At 36.4% G+C, this 16,843-nt stretch overlaps 1 pseudogene; it reads left to right on the plus strand.

Annotated features, from left to right (window-relative positions):
- Positions 1-10,974: 10,974 nt before the first annotated feature.
- Positions 10,975-14,108, plus strand: LOC107147663 (annotated as a pseudogene).
- The last annotated feature ends 2,735 nt before the right edge of the window (positions 14,109-16,843 follow it).

The following is a 16,843-nucleotide window of genomic DNA, read 5'->3' on the forward strand; positions in this document are numbered from 1 at the left end:
CTTAAATAAGGGAGAGAAATTTTTAGAGCTATGAAATCATTAGAAATAGGTCACCAAGAGCTTCAATAAAACTTCAGAAAAAGGTTCTAATAAAAAAAGGTATTCTCATTAAGAAGCTGTAAAGAAATCCTGCTATCAAACAGGGGGGAATATCACATATGCAAAAGCAGCAAAATATAGTCTATAAAGTCATTTAATGAAGCAGAAATTTGTATCTATGCCATATCTAATGTACTTCTTGAAAAACCCCAGCATATTCACTAATTATGAACCATATATTATACACAGTTATTAGGGCATTATTCAGCAGTAGAAGATTTAAAGTCAGTTGTCTCCTTTACCATAGTTAGCAAAGAAATATTGGCACATATATGATCTGCTTAAATAGGTTAGAAACTAGGAGGGAATTTACTAACTAGCCCTTTAATTATGCAAACAGAGTTTCCATAATTCTGAAACTGAATTCTATGACACCCACAGATTTCCCTATAATCTAGCTGTAAATAGTAATTACAGTGTTCATAGTAGAAAATGCTATATTTTAGATTGCAAAATAGTCTCTATTATTATCTCTTATATTAAGTCATTTGATAACTGTCTAAAACTTTCCTAGTAGGGTGATTTTTGTATTCTTTTGAAGTCATATCTTTATTAATTTTTATGAAAATTGTAGGAAAAATTTGTTCAGCCATTTTCAAGTTAAGGATAATGGGGAAGGAAATTTGCTGTTGAACTTTAAAGCATTATATTTAGTAGGTCCTTGGTGGGTTGCATAATCAATTCAAGACTATGGATTAACAATCAAAGGGAGCTCAGATGCTGACCTACATTAGAGAAACCCTACACACACAACCAAAAATTCATCCTCCCTAGAGAACTGAAAGCCTTCCAGGTAACCTGCTAGCTAAGCAGAAGTCTCAGTATGAGCACAAGGAACCAGAAAAAAATCATTTTGAAAGCCACCACATTAAGGATGAGAAAAAGAGTAAGGCCTACAGACCTCAGCATTAGTTTTCAGACCTAGATAATAGGGCTGCAAGACAATGAGCATCTATTTGTTATGAAAATTTAAGTCTACACCTACTTGGGAACCACATTTGATGGGACATCATGCTTATCCTCAGGATGTTAAACACACAAATTGACAAAATTTATTAGCCACATCAGAAGCAGGGTAATTTCAATAAACTTGAGTTTCACACCTGAATGTCCCACAATCATGTCAATCTGGTACCAGCACAAAACTTCACTTACCATATTGCCACCAAAATCTCCTCCATGTCCTGTGCTTCTTATCTCAACAAACACACCATCCATCTATCCAATTGATTTCTCAGGTCCGAAAATTAAGAATTGTTTTTGATAGTTCCTTATTTTCATCTTGCACATCCTATCACCAAGCTTTCAAATGTCTTCATTCATCCATTTCTTTCATCCCCACTGCCACATCAGAGTTCAGACCACCAAAATCACTTCTCTGGGTCTCAAGGTATATCTAAATAAGTAAAACTCATGAGTCCTGAGGATCTTCTATAGACTTGTGTATAATTTTGTATTAAAATTTTCAAATTCTTTTTGTATCCTTTGCTGTCTAAATTACTGCAATAGCCTCCAATGTTCTCCCATCTTAAATCATTTTTTTTTCCATTCCAATCTCTGCTCTGCCCTGTAGAGGAAATGCACTTTTTGAAACACAGATATGATCACATTCTTCCATTGTTTAATAACTTCTAAAGGTGCCATGTTTCTCTTGAGATTCAGTCTCAACTTTTAATCATTATTAACATTTTATGTAGACTACATACATTTTACAATTTACATAGAACTTGCTTAGCTACTGCCTTTATATCATAGTCTTTGAACATACCAAAGTGTGTCCCCTCACCCCAATACTTCCCATTCTCTATTTTCAAGGAAGGTTTTTTGCAGTTAAATCAACAATGCTGGTCACCATTGTGTCACTTAGCAGGCATTTCATAAATATTTATCAAATGAGTAAATGAGCAATATACTATACATCACTACCTCAGATCCAAGAGTAGTGATCAGAAGCCCATGAGGAAACAATCTAACAAGAAAAGCTACCAAAAGATTCCTGGAATTAAAACGAGTTCTCATATTCATAAATAATTATACTGAAAAGAATTTTGATGAGTCATTAACAGGAAGAACAGTCATTAAGTTCCCCTCTAACTTTCTCCCTCCCTTTAAAATATGCATGCTTTTCAGTTTCCTATGGCTTTGAAGAGGATGCTTGATATAATATATGTTTCCTAACTGATCATGTTCTATCTGCCAAACAATAACAACATACAAATGTATCTAATCTGGTCCTGAAAGTAGGTGATCCCTTCTGTTTCCCCAAAATACTATTTTTTGATAGATTTTTTTTCATTCATTCACAAGCATAGAATCTGACAAACTTTGAAGTTTTTCCTGTACTTGCTTCTCTACTATAATAGTTAACTTTATGTGTTTACTTGACTGGGATACCTAGATCAAATATCATCTCTGGTTGTCTCTAAGGGTATTTCCAGGTAAGAGTGATATTTCCAGATAAGGGTAGTATTTGAAACAATGAATTCAGTAAAGCAGGCTGCCCTCCCCAGTGTGGGAAGGCATCGTCCAGTCTGTTAAGAGCTTGAAAGAAGAAGAAGTGGGATAAAGAGGAATTCACTTTTGCCTTTTTGAACTAAGACATGAGTCTTCTCCTGCACTTTCCCAGGGTTTATACCACCAGTAGTCATTCTGGGTCCAAAACTATTTCACCAGCTATCTTGGATCCCCAGTTGCAGACAACAGATAGTGGGACTTCTCAGACCAGTAATCACATGAGCCAATTCCTCATAACACATTTATATAGATACATATCTAGATATATGTATATCCTATTGATTCTGTTTTTCTGCAAAACCCTTACTGTTATACCTACCACCTTCATATATTCTGACCAGGTAACCAGGACAATATTTTCCCCAATTATTCTGACAATTACTTTCTATATATTAATACTTAGATTTAATTTGGTGCTAAAATAAACCTTTCAATAACTGGTTACAAATCATAACAATTTATTTCAATATACTTATTTGAGAAAAGTTCAATTGAATACTTACTTTATGTTGGTAGGCCATATAACACATGCTACGTTAACAAAAATTGTTCTATAAGCCTTTTTTCATTTAGGGACATACTTTAATAATACTTCCTATTACTAAATAAAATTCTATATATCTTTTTATACAGTTTATGTATATTTTTGTTAAATTCTCCAAATATACATAGATGATAGATACTAACATACACACACACACACATATACACACATACATATTTGAGTAAGATTTAAATAAGTAGATATAGACAGATTTAAATGTCATGTTCATATACATTTTTTAAAATCTCATATACTGATACATAAATTATATTGGCTGAATTACCATGGTTTTCATAATTTAATTGTTTTAGTTTTAACAGCTCAGAGAGTAGGCCTTCCATCCATTACCATTTTTGTCAATATGCTCTTAATTCTTGTTTTTACCCTCTTCTAGGTGAATTTTAATATGGTTTCAGTTTCCAGATAATTATATAAAGGTTTTGAGCAGAATTATATTAAGAATTTAAGTTAATTTGTGAAGAATTGACATCTTGACCTTGTGTAGCAATCCATGAGACTTTCAGTAATGATGATCAGAGACATTCTGCTGTTATCTATATTTATTCTTAGTTTGCTAATGAAAACTCCATATCCCACAAAATATTAACATGAGCAATTCATACATGTAACTATGGCTTATTCTAAAAAATCAATCTATTCCAAAATAATGAACAAATTTAATGAAAAAATCCCTATATTCAAAAAACAACACCAGATATGCAATGAGGTACAAGATTTAACACAGTTGACTGGCTAGAGGAAGTCATACTTACACAGAATTCAAAAGAAACAAGAATTCTCTTTCAATCTTTTTATAAAAGAGTGATCATCTGTGAGTCCTCACCCCAAATATCAATAAATTTCATCTACTTCCTCAGTACAGAATAGAAAAAATTTAAATCCTAGATAAAACTGTGTTTTAAACTGAGAAATTATGAAGAAAGTGAATAAATTAAAATACTGTGATTAAATATAGGCAGACTGCAACAAAAATTATCTTGTCTGCTTTTAGTAGCCTCATAGATTTTGAATCTATGCTGAGTAAAAAAGTATAGTCTATTGTTATACCTTGACACCAAAGATTTTGTTTATTTTATTATAAATTTAGACCTATATATTAATATGTATATTTAAGTATTAATAGTACTTAGCTATCAGAACTGGAGAATTTTTCAGAATATGGGACTCTAATTTGCGAGTCCTAAGTAATATTTTTCTGAATACTCAAAAAAGTGAAAATAATGCAAGCCATAGTTTGACTTTTGATCAATATACATATTCCAGATTGTCAGTATGCTCTCATTAAGGTCAGAATCTATACCTTATTTATCTTTTTACCACCAGTAAACTGACCAATCTTACATACATTAAATTTTTAAGTAGATAGTGAGAAAAATGGCATGATCCTTGGAAATAGAAGTAATGAGCAAATGTGTCCGTGTGTGTGTGTGTGTGTGTGTGTGTGTTATTGTAACCTAATATAGAAATACATATGACCAATGTGAGTTCATGCTTTGAAAAGTATAAAAGTAATTGGCTTGAAATTAACAAAGTTACTGACATTTTAAAAGGCCATATGCAAGAGAAAAAACACAGAATTTTTTACTAAATTGTAGGGCAAACCCTTAACAATTATGTCTGTGCATATATCCATATAACTATAGAAGCCAGAAGTTTTTAAAACTAGTTAAGAATCACTAGTTGACCTTTCCCTATCAAACTAAGAGCTACACCTTTATTAAGACACCCTTCAAAAACTACAAACTGCATAGGCATGAAAATGGTATGCTCCCAAAGACTTTAAAAGGGATATAAATCACAGGTGTCTCCAGCCTATGACAGGCCCCCATAGACTTTGCCCCTTGAACAGCTCTTCACATTTTTGCAGTCTGTTCTAGAAAACATAAAAAGGAAAGAATATTTGTGATTTTGACCTGAAATAATAATAACAATGTTTTTTAACAAACAGAAAGATGCCACTCTTCAGAGATAAATAAAAATATTAGTATTGGAATCACCATACAGGGTCCCATAGATGGCAAAAAATGCCAACACAGCCAAGGGAAAAATCTAAAAGTCCTCATTGCAAGTCACCATTGGGGCATTTTCTAATATAACCTTTTCATTAATGAATTAAAAGTTTGAGTTTCTAACAGTGTTTGTTTTGATATGTTAAGTAGCTGCACAAATGATGAATGATGACTGATGTCTATTGGATGATGTCTACTCTTTGATGGAGCATTCGCCAACAGCATAACTTTGTCATAACTGTGTCTTCTTCATAACTGTGCTAGTCCTGCGTACACACACCACAAAGCAGAAGATGTCAACAAGTGCTGAAGTAGCCATTCTTTTCCATACTGTCAATAATCATCCTTGTGTTTATACAATTCTTGTTAAACCTTTCTATTAAATTTGGCCAAGCCTCCTTTCAGGGAAGCCTCTTTTCCATCTTTCATGTTGTTCAATATCCAATGGAAAAGATGTCATTGATGGTTAAGGTATTGTGGCATTGAGGGTGATCCTGGTCTCGAACTCTCTGGCCCATGACATGACAGAGAATGGTGGGAGGAACACAGAAAAGTATGTATGGCCTGCCTGTGACTCTGCCAATATATCACTCTCTGTACATGATTTAATTGTTCTGTGCTTTTCAAGGGTGGTACAGAATGTTCTTGTCCTAATCTCCTTAAGAAGCAAGAGTACTAAAAGGTAATTTAAGAAAATATGTCTCAGATATTCTCAAAAGCAATTAAGAGACAGGAGGGGAGTTAGGGGAAATGTGGCACTGTATGGAGAGAGAGTCACAGAGACCATAAATGTATGAAAAAGTTATACCTTCCTCAGGTCACAGTCTCATCTGTTTCAGATATTCCAGATTATTTATAAGAAAAAGGCAGAACTCGATAGAAAAGATGGGCAAGAGATTGCAAAGAAATATTTATAGAAGAGGCTATTCAAATGTTCATCACTTGTATTAAAGAAGGCACATCTTTATTTATAGGCAAGGAGATATAAAGCCACACTTCTAAAACAGAAAATGCCAAGGATTAACTACTCTTAAGAACAAGAGGCCGTCACATGCTAGTGACAGAAATAGAAAAACATTCCAAAATGGTTTATCTGCTTCATGTTATCTACTCAAGTTAAAGATGTCATCACGTCTAGTGACCCAGCAATTCCACATCTAGATATATACTAAATATATACACACATTAACCAAAGGACATCCAAGAACATTCATAATGGCATTATTTGTGATTGCTGAAAATGAAAAATAACCCAAATTTCCATCAAGTAGATTATGGTACACTCATATGATATAACACACCACAGCCATCAAAATGAATAAACTATCCCCATAGGCAACAACAGCAACAAACCTCGCAAACACAATTTAGAAAGAGAAGCTGGGCACAAAGAATACATTATGTATAACTTCATTTACATAAAGCTAAAAAGGACAGGGAAAACTATTACAGTGTCAGAAGTGGGAACAATGGCCTCCTCTTGGGGGGAGGAAGAGCACAGAACCTGGGAAGGCACAGTAGGGTGCTGAGGTGCTGGCAGAGTTCTGCTTGAGTAGGGAGGTGGATCTCACAGTGAGTGCATTTTGGAATAATGCAGTTTAACCTATGATTTCTGTACTTTTATCTGTGTAATATACTTCAATTAATAAGTTTTCTTTTTGTTTTTTAAGGAGTAGTCAAAATCTTTCTTTGGAGATAAAAGGAAAAAAAAGGATAAAAAGAAAAGTCTTTAATTTGATCAATTCTGATCAAATGATAAACCTTTTATAAAAACAATCTAAAATGACCTAATTTTTTTTTAAATTAAGCCTGCACAATTATCCTTTTACTAGTAAGATTGACCAATTTAAAAAATAAACAAAGTAAGAGATTGAGTGACCAGTTCAAAAGGTAAAGATCAGTAAGTTCCTGGGCTGGCAGAAGAACCCAGGGTCCTTCTATTCCAAGCCCAGTACCACTTCTGTCTTTACAAAAGTGCTTTGAGGTTTAAAAACAATTTTGTTTCCCATCTTTAATCCACCAAGAAATTGTGTGCAATAGGATAAATATGGCAGCCCCATTGTGTTTCAGGTAAATTAAGTGCTGGAAGGTGGCTGTTGGCTACACCACCTTCCTGAAAAGCTTCAAGACCTCTCTCATGCCTACAGGCCCCTCCTGGGGAAATCTATTTCCAAAGTTCTCAGGGCTTTGAATAATATGACACTGTGACCTGGCTTCTGCCATTATAGAGTGGTTGAAGGCACAAGTTTTAAAGGTGGAGCTGAGTTTGAGTCATAGCTCTGTCCGTGTTTAACTTCCATATCTGCACAATACCAGTAAAGGATATTGTTTACCTGCCTCCCAGGGCTGAGATGAACAGATGTGTGAGATCTGACATTAAGTTGAATGACTAATAAGAATGTCCTTGATAAAGATTTTTGGTTTTATTGGTGTAATATCAGATGACTGTCTTAACTCAAAGTCACATAAAGACCTGTGACCTCTGACGTAGCCTGAATGAGATCAATGCTGGAATTCTCTCCTGCCTGGTCAGCCCACTGCCCACTCTCTGTGACTGGGACAGATGAATTTGTGGAGGGAGTTGGAAGTCAGTGAGGACAGAAGTTGAAAATCTATATTAAGGAGGAAGACTTCATCAAGTGACAGGAGCCAACTAGGTAGAAGCCATGGAAGAAAGAAGTAAGCAGAGAAAACCTTGTTTGCAGCACTGAGCAAAGAAAGTGACAGAGATGATTGAGAAAACAAGCAGGGCCCCTGCATACCAGTGGTGAGCAATAGACACCACGTTGCTGAAGGAAAAGACTTCTCAGTCACTGCCATCAGAGCTTCTGCAAGAAGACTGGAGGCTACCGGGGAGAGGGGATGAAGCTCAGGTTCCCTGTGAGGCTTCCCGTGGCTTCTGAGAACAATCTCAGTTCTCTGCCCATTGCGTGGTTAGGCTGAGGACATCACTGCCCCCCACCCAGCCCAAAAGCACTTTAACACCTGAAATACAAATTAGAGAAAGATGAACGATAAAGGGTCTGTCTTAAAGCCAAGTAGGTGGACCAGAATTAGATTAAGTCAATGGATAACGGTTCAAGTTTATATGGGAAGGCACTTAACTTTTACCTAATGAGTGTTATCTGTAATCTTCTTAAGCTTGTCCATCAAAGACTGACTGTTCAGTGAGCAAATTATTTCTAAATCTAAAGAACAGCTGATAAGATTTTCTTAACTATCCATATAGAGAAAATGTCTGGAATTGGTCCACTCAACCACAAATCCAGGAGTTACTATTAAGTCCCCAAATGGAACACACAACCCCAGGACAGAATAAATAGTCTTCCAAGTCTACTCAGAGGTGAGCTAATTTGAAAAGGAAAAGCAAATATCACACATACTAAAAGATCTACACTTAGACCAAAGATTTGGTCTCAAGTACAAAAGAATCACCACATTAATTATTTAGGTTTTGTTTATAAAAGAAAATTCATAGAAAAATGGAGATAAGTCGTTCTAGATGTGAAAAAAAACCAAAAAACAAAAAACACCAGGAAATCTAAAAAATACCTCTCCCAGATACTGTAATGTTTGACTCTTAGGGGTGAAGTTCTGAATGTTAAATAGATTTTTCCTTAGACTACTATGTAAATTAACATTTCAGCTATTTTAAGTCCTTTGGCTTTCATTCCCCTCCAAGTAGGTGGACATGCATAAAAAGATAATCTCCAAAATTATTTAAATAAATAGAATGTAAACTTATTATGTTATATTTTCAAAATGAATATTACAAATTCTTTTCTGGATGTTTTCTGAGAAATATTTTACCATTATAGATGCTATGACTACTGATAATTTGAGGGTCACACACGAAAATCATATCTGCTACAATTGTAAAAAAAATAATAACTGGGTTGTGAACAAGGGCTATGCTCATTTTGTTGCATTTAGAATAATGTAGCAGTGCCTATAACAAACAAACAGTGGACAGGCTTGGTTCTGCTGGATTTAGATTAACCTTTACAAGCAATGCAGAATTAGATTATGAAAATAAATTGAAAATGGCATCTCCTTAGACTCACTTTGTACTCTGCATTTTCTTAAGCTTTTATGTGACTGTCAAATATTAGTTCAGGACTCCATTTGTATTTATAGCATTTTATCTTTTTTTTTTTTAAGATAAGCACCAGTCTTCAGAGAAAGCTTCTGCCTACTGGATACCAAAAAAAAAAAAAAAAAAAAAAAAAACAACTCTTTCCTGAATGGTTGATGTTTCAAATATGAGCACAGATACCAGATGGCAAAAGGGGTAAAAAGAATTCAAGTTGTTTCATTGTTCAATGATAAGGATTTTTCCATCCACTGGTTCAATACTAACTTGGTTTACATTCACTTAGAGCCAATACAATTAAAACTCTATTTGAAGTGAAATGTTTCAGAGAGAAAAAAATAAGTACTCCCTGAGAAATCTTTCCATGGGTTACACCCATCATGTAAATAGCTAAGCTTTTATGTGTATACAAATGTGCACACATGATAAAACTAAGATATCAAATACATTTTGAAAAGTTCCAATGTCACAGACTTAAGTCATTCTAATGAAGATTACTTCACTTCTGGTAATTGAAAAGTGAGTGGACGTCTGCTAGAATTTAGAGTCATGGTGACATAAATGTATCCAAAGTAATAATATACTGGAATGACCATCACAAAGGATGAAATGGGAAACCACTTGAGCGAACAATAAGGTGACAGTTGATAAGAAAATAAGTTTGAATGGATGATCCACTGAGATCAAAGGGCAAGTGATGCAGGGAACTAACAGTGGCTAAAAATGACATCTCCGAGGACAGCGAAGAATTTATACACTGAAATGGTTCAAAAGAGGAAAGAAGTACCCAGAAACAATGAGAGTTCATGAGAATAAGACTCAAGCAAGTATCACAAACAAGGAGTTCCAATATCCCTCTGTCTAGTTGACCTACTGAATAATGTCCACATGACCGTTTCACAGAAAGAGATCCTACTCAAAATTACATAGTCATAATATTTTTACAGAGTAATCTTCCCTTTTGTCCTGAAAACTTAAATTGGCTATTTCTTTTGTACTTAAAAGCTCCTCAGGAAATTAGCTGAGTCAATATGGTGGAATAAAGTAGGTCACTTTCCTGGCTGCTCCGTGGTATGAACCCAAGAAAGCAGAAAGGCAGCTTCTCAGCAAGGTGGATAAAAAAATTCGAGGGACGGGGGTGGTTTGCCAGGAATTAATACTGGATGGACATTCAAAGCAGATCAGTGACTCAGGAGGTTGGATATAATAAAATAAGGAAGAAATCCTCAGGGCCATGGACACTCCCACTGCTACTGAACCGGTTGGAGCCATCCCCCCTGGAGCAAAGTGAAGGCATAAGGGAATTAAAGGAATCTGCATTTTTAGGAGGCCTGGAGTGAGTCTGGGTACAGAGAGATTGGAGATCAAAGACACTGCCCCACTAAACTGAAAGCCAGCCGTGTTGCCCAATATCCTTGTATAAAAAGAAGCCACATCTCTCCCAGCTGCCCAAGAAGGATAGAGGAAGAAACCAGTTTATAACCACAGAATTGGAGCCAGTAGCTGGGGGAGAGTCTATTCCTGGCAAACCTGAGCTTGGCCCAGGCCTGACAAATCCATACAGCATGACATAGTGTGCCTAAGTGACCAGGAGAAAATCAAATGTGGAGAGAGGTTTACGTAGGGGAATACAGATTGTGGAAACCCATCAAGCTCCTCCTGCTCCCCCACAGCATGGCCACTTATAGGGCCAGATGGTCCGGGAAAGACAGGCCTGGCAGGAAATTCGAAAGGGTGAGGGTAGGAGTGATTGAGTTTGGAGAGGGAACCCGCAAGACCAGAAAACATGGGGTCTGCAGATGATGGTGAGAGCTAAGGATTGGCTCCTCCAGTGCATGAGTGGAATCCAGGGGAGATCCCTGAGATGTGGTCTCCCATTGAGGCCAGCAACTGCTGGGCCCTGGAGCTGTGATGATTTAAAATCTTCAGATCAAACACCATTCAACAAAGAACCTGGAGCCTACCTAAGCCCAAACCATGCTTTCAGGAGCTCAATCTATAGGATTTCTTCTTACACTCCAGCAACTCTACATTGAGGGTGAAGCAGACATCACACTCCATCCAATCCCACCTGATGCTGCTGAGAAGGGAATCTGAGAATTTTTTGAACTCCCACAGAAATAATCCTAACTCTTCATCCAGATCTTTTTGTTGTTTATGATGTTAATCTTTGCCTGTTTAATTTTTTTTCTTTTTAATTTTCTCTGTTTAATTTTGACATCAATGGTTCATGGTCACATAAGTATTCAAATTTGTTTCTTTTTTTCTAATTTCTATTCGTTTTTCGAAGGTAGTCATTTTTCATGGCTCAGTCTCTTGAGGGCTGGGATGTTTGATTAGTGTTTTTCAGTTTTGTTTTATATTATTTTATTTTTTAAAATTTTTATTTTATATGTTTTTCTCTCCCTTATCTGTTTCTCTTGATTCTCTTTCTCTGTTTTCTTCTGCTAATAGCCAATCTCAATTGTTTTCTCTTTCCCTCCTCCTTTAATTTTATACTCCTATTTTTTTCTCCTCTCTCATAATCATCACAGCCTACATCACTTCTGTTTCCTCTCTGTCCACCATTCATAATTGTAAATCCTTTTGCAAACTTACTGTTTTTACTATGGGCAACAACTAATCACATCATTTCTCTTTATTGTGACAATTAACATTGTAGATGTCATAGCAGAAACTATTTAGTTTAATGCTTTATACTATTCGCATTGGTGGTTGTTGTTATTTGTGTAGTCCTAATCCATGAGCGAATGGAAGCCTTCAGGGACACTATAAGTCCACAGGGTAGAAACTCTACACTGCCTAAGATCCATATTGTTAGGTGGGTAGACACACCCACACACACCCACAAAAAAAAAAAAAAAAAAAAAAAAACATGAAAAAGCAAGGGAACAAATCTCCCCAAACAAACCAAAATACTTCATAACAGAATCCATTGACACCACAGAGGAAGAAATGTCAGAGACGGAATTTATAATTCCTTATAAAAACTGAACTGCAAGGTAAAGAGTGACATAAACAGTGAAATCAGAGAGAAAATACAGAAAGTGAAAGATCACTTCAATAGAGATAGAGATTCTGAAAAAAGTCAAGCAGAAATCCATGAAATGAAGGGATCAATTCCAGCCTCTTGTAACCACCCTTCTCCTGTTTCTATAAGTTTGGTTGTCTTAGATTCCACATGTACAATGTTTTTAATTCTGTGATAGTTTGTTTTACTTAGCATAATGCCCTCGGTTTTGTCACATTATCAAAAATAGATGGCAAACAGATATATGAAAAAAAATCTTTGGGGAAATACTAATTAAAATCACAGTGTTACATCACCTCATATGTGATAATAATAGGATGGCTATTATCAAAACTATGACAAATAAGAAGTGTTGACAAGAATGTGAAGAAAAGAGGACTCTGTACACTATTGGCAAAAATTTTATAGTACAACCATTAGTATAGCCATCCGGGCATGGTGGTGCTGCTGCTGTAATCCCAGAGGCTCTGAAGGTTGAGACAGGAGGATAGCAAGTTCAAAGCCAGTCTCAGTAAAGGCGAGGCTCTAAGCAACTCAGTGAGACCCTGTCTCTAAGTAAAATACAAAATAGGCTGGGGATATGGCTCAGTGGTTAAATGCCTCTGTGTTCAATCCCCAGTACCCATGCCCTCTATGAAAAACTATTAAGGTTTCTCAAGAAAGTAAAAAATAAGATGACTGATTACCTTATAACTCAGAAATCTCACTTCTGGGTATAAATCCAAAGGATTTATAATAGTATGTAAATGAGATACCTGCACTCCCATGTTTATTGAAGTATTGTTCTCAATAGCCAAGTTACAGGAATCAAACTATCTATTCAATGAATGAATAGAGAGGGAAATGAGGTGTACATATGTACACAATGGAATACTATTCAGGCTTTCAAAAAATGAAATTCTGTCTTTAACATTGGAGAATCTGGTTGTAATATGGCTAGAAGATTTGCATTAATTGAAACACATGTTTTGTTAATGTTACATATTGATTTTTAATTTGGAGTTCTTAGGACTTCATGGATCTTAATGTTCATCTCCTTCTCCAGATTTCTGGAGTTTTCTGTCATTATATCTTTTTCTAAATAGTTTAATGTATTTTAATAGCAAATTTACAGTAACAGCACAGAACACAATCAACATTTAAAACAGATAGCTGTGAGAATCCAAAACGACACTTACGGAGGTGATCTTGCCTTATAGCCTCAGACTGCTTTTATGGAATTTGGGTTTTAGCCAAAAATAGGACAAAGATGAATGAGAGAATCTCCCTAAGGAGAGGCTCAAGGAAGAGCAAAAAAAAGAAGGATGAAAAACCAGTGCACTTCTGTAGCACAGGGACTAGAAAATGGACTTGAAATCTAAGCTTGGGAGAAAATAATCATTTATAAGACCACTCCAAGGTCTGAGATGGGAGGGTATTACTACCATGTCTGTGACTGTGTGATGGAAGACTGCATCAACTTCCTGGATCTCATGAATGGTAGGGAATGTCTATGAAACCCTGGTTTGTCTATGCATGTGGAACATTCCTCCCTAGATCAAGTGAAGAAACATTTTGAGGTCAACGAAAAAAGATGGAAGAAAGCTGAAGGATTGTGATTTTGAGAAGAGGTTGAAGGAACTCAGAGAAGAGGAGGAAATGGCTAGTGTCCACAAGAAAGAGTCACAGAAGGAGAAGGAAAAAAGGGCTGAGGAAGACTTGATATTTGAGGAGGAGGATGAGATGGCAGCTGTGATGAGCTTCTTTGGCCTTAGTTTCACCAAGAAGAGTTACGGAGACTTTCTGTGCTTGGCCTAACTTTGGCCTTTGCAGGACCTAACTTTGTGTGTGTTGTAGGGAACATTTCCTTTTAGTTACAGGTGAAAGTCCTTAAGAGTGTCAATGGGCAGGGCTAGTTAGGGGTATTTCCCTTAGTACAGGGCACAGAATGCAGAGGTAATGCTGAGCATATTGCTATAGCCTCAGTATATCACAAAAGTCACAAAACCTCTGTCCATATGAGTTCCCATTAAAGATGTTCCCTTCTGAGTTTGCTTTCCCAAATCTTCCCTTGCATCTCACGGTCTTCATCTATCCAATTTCTGGTCTGACATTCCTACTTTTGTCCTGTGTTCTGACTTGGTTTAATTTTGACCTTTCTTCATCCTACAGCAGAGGGGTTTTCTGGGTCCCCAGTTTCCAGTTGATGGCAATTTTTTGACCAGCCCCTCCTCCCATCCTGCCTTATGCATGCATGTGTAGTTCTGCTTAGGTCAATGGTGTGAGTGGATGCATATGCAATCTTAGAGGGGACCTGAGCTGGAATCTTAGAGCATCATCCTAGGGCCTGATGTTCTTGATTTCCTTAGTGCATGTAATAGGAAATTAAATGGGATGGATTTTTTTTGTAAAAATAAATTAAAAATAAAACCATGTAGTTGCATGCAGGACAACTCAAAAATGTTAAGTGAATGGATGAAATCTACTGTATGACAAAATGCTAACCATTTAGTTACTACCAATAAGAAATCTACTTATTTTTTTAAAAATCCAAATGTTCAGAAAACTTCAACAAATTTACTTATAATTGCCATAAAGTTGGATTGATAAAACTTGTTCACCTAACCATTTTGACTTGCATTAATACTTTACATATCTGCATTTGTAATAAGGATTCACATACAAATGAAAATAGAAAAATGCCAATACCTGATTTCCTATTTTTCCAGTCTCAGTCATAAACTTAAGTATCTTTTGACCCCAGGAGATTAAAAAAAAACATATCTAACATTCAGAACTACCAATAACAGGAAGAAGATTTTTAAAAATCATGCACATTCTCCACATATGGGACATGCTAATTGGATATCTTTTGGCATAACTGTTGCTAATTTGGCACAGACCGCACGCAGGTTGGTGTCTACAAAAAGGCCAACTAGATAGGTCTTGTTTGCTTCCTGCATATTACCAAGACCTACACTCCAGAAGCATCAATCTGTTTTGAAGTCCTGAGCAATTTCTTACTCTAATTTCCCAGAGAGCTACAGTACCAGGCCAACAGTGATGAGGTTTCTCTGTCCATCCAGTAGAGGGAGCACTGCAGCCCCTTGCCAGGGGCTTTTGTAGCCAAGTTCTTCCTGGGTACTTTTCCACTAGTTGATTTGCTGGCAGTCTGCTTTGTAGGAACCATGTCAAAGAGACCTCTTTACTTATCCCTATCTCATTTGGCTGCAGTTCAGTAAGCTAGAGGTAGTAATGGCCTTACAGAGCAATGGTGGCACTGTGGAGGCCAAAAACACAATCCTGTCATTATTTATTTAAATAAGCTTTCCACTCCTTTTTCTTTCCCTATTCTTTCTGGAAATTCCATAATATACATATAGCTTCACTTAACAGTGTCCCAGAAGTCCTATAATCTATCTTTTTTTTCTTGATTTTCCTCTAACTGGGTAATTTCAAATGCCCTGTCTTTCAGCTCATGACTCCTTCTTCTACTTGAGACTTCCATTAAAGCCTTCTATGGAAATTTTGGTTAGTCATATATTCTTCATCCCCAGTATTTCTGTTTGGTTCTTTTTTGTTTTCTATTTCTTCATTGAACTTCACATTTGTTCATGTGTTCTTTTATCTGATTTAATGTAATGGTCTATGTTCTCTTACACTTCACTGAACTTGTTTATGATGATTATTTGGAATTCTTTATCTGGCCATTCATAGTTCTCCATTTCTCTAAGTTTAGTTATAGGTGCTTTATTTTGCTTCTTGTATGGTAACATGTTTATCTAATTATTCATTATCTTTGTGGGTTTGTGTTAGTGTCCGCACTTAGAAAAGTAGGCACCTCTTCCAGTCTTTACAGACTGGCTTCAACAATGAAAATCCTTCACCAATTGGTCCATCCAGAGAATATGGGAAGTCTAGCTGACAGAGTGTCCAGACAGGCTGGCCACTGGAGTCTCAGATAAGCTTGGTTGGTGCTAAGGTCATTGATTCAGCAGGCCAGGCATGCAGGCTTACAGTATCCATTCTCATGCCTAGGTTCATAGGTGCTGGTCTAGTATCAGGGATCCTGGGAGCTAACCTGGAGTCTGAGTCCACGGGAGAAGACCTGAAGCCTGGGTCTATGGTGGCCAGGCTGGCATTGGAGTAAATCTAAAGCTTGGGTTTGTGGGGTCAGGCAAGACAATGGGGTTTGCTGTGGTGAGCCTAACTCTAGAATCTCTGGGTAATTATTCATTCTCCTCCAATCTGAACATTTTATCTCTGTCCATTATATGTTGCATGGACTTGGAGGAGGAGCAATGCAGGTAATGTGCAGATGACCTCCCTATTTCCTTTAATGGAACTTTTCTTATTTTTGTGCTCTACCAGGTATTGTAATTCTCACCTGAATCCCCTAGCTTTTGTGAAAGCATTTTGTGCACAGATATTATTAAAATTGATGTTTTTGTGAGAGGACAAGATGCATACACTCCTATTCCACCATCTTCAGTGCTACTCCTCTTTAGTTAATATCACTTCATAGTTGGGCACAGCAGCATTTGTCAATAATT

The sequence above is a fragment of the Marmota marmota genome, unplaced genomic scaffold (genome assembly GCF_001458135.2).
Source record: "Marmota marmota marmota unplaced genomic scaffold, marMar, whole genome shotgun sequence".
NCBI classification, from domain to species: Eukaryota; Metazoa; Chordata; class Mammalia; order Rodentia; family Sciuridae; genus Marmota; species Marmota marmota.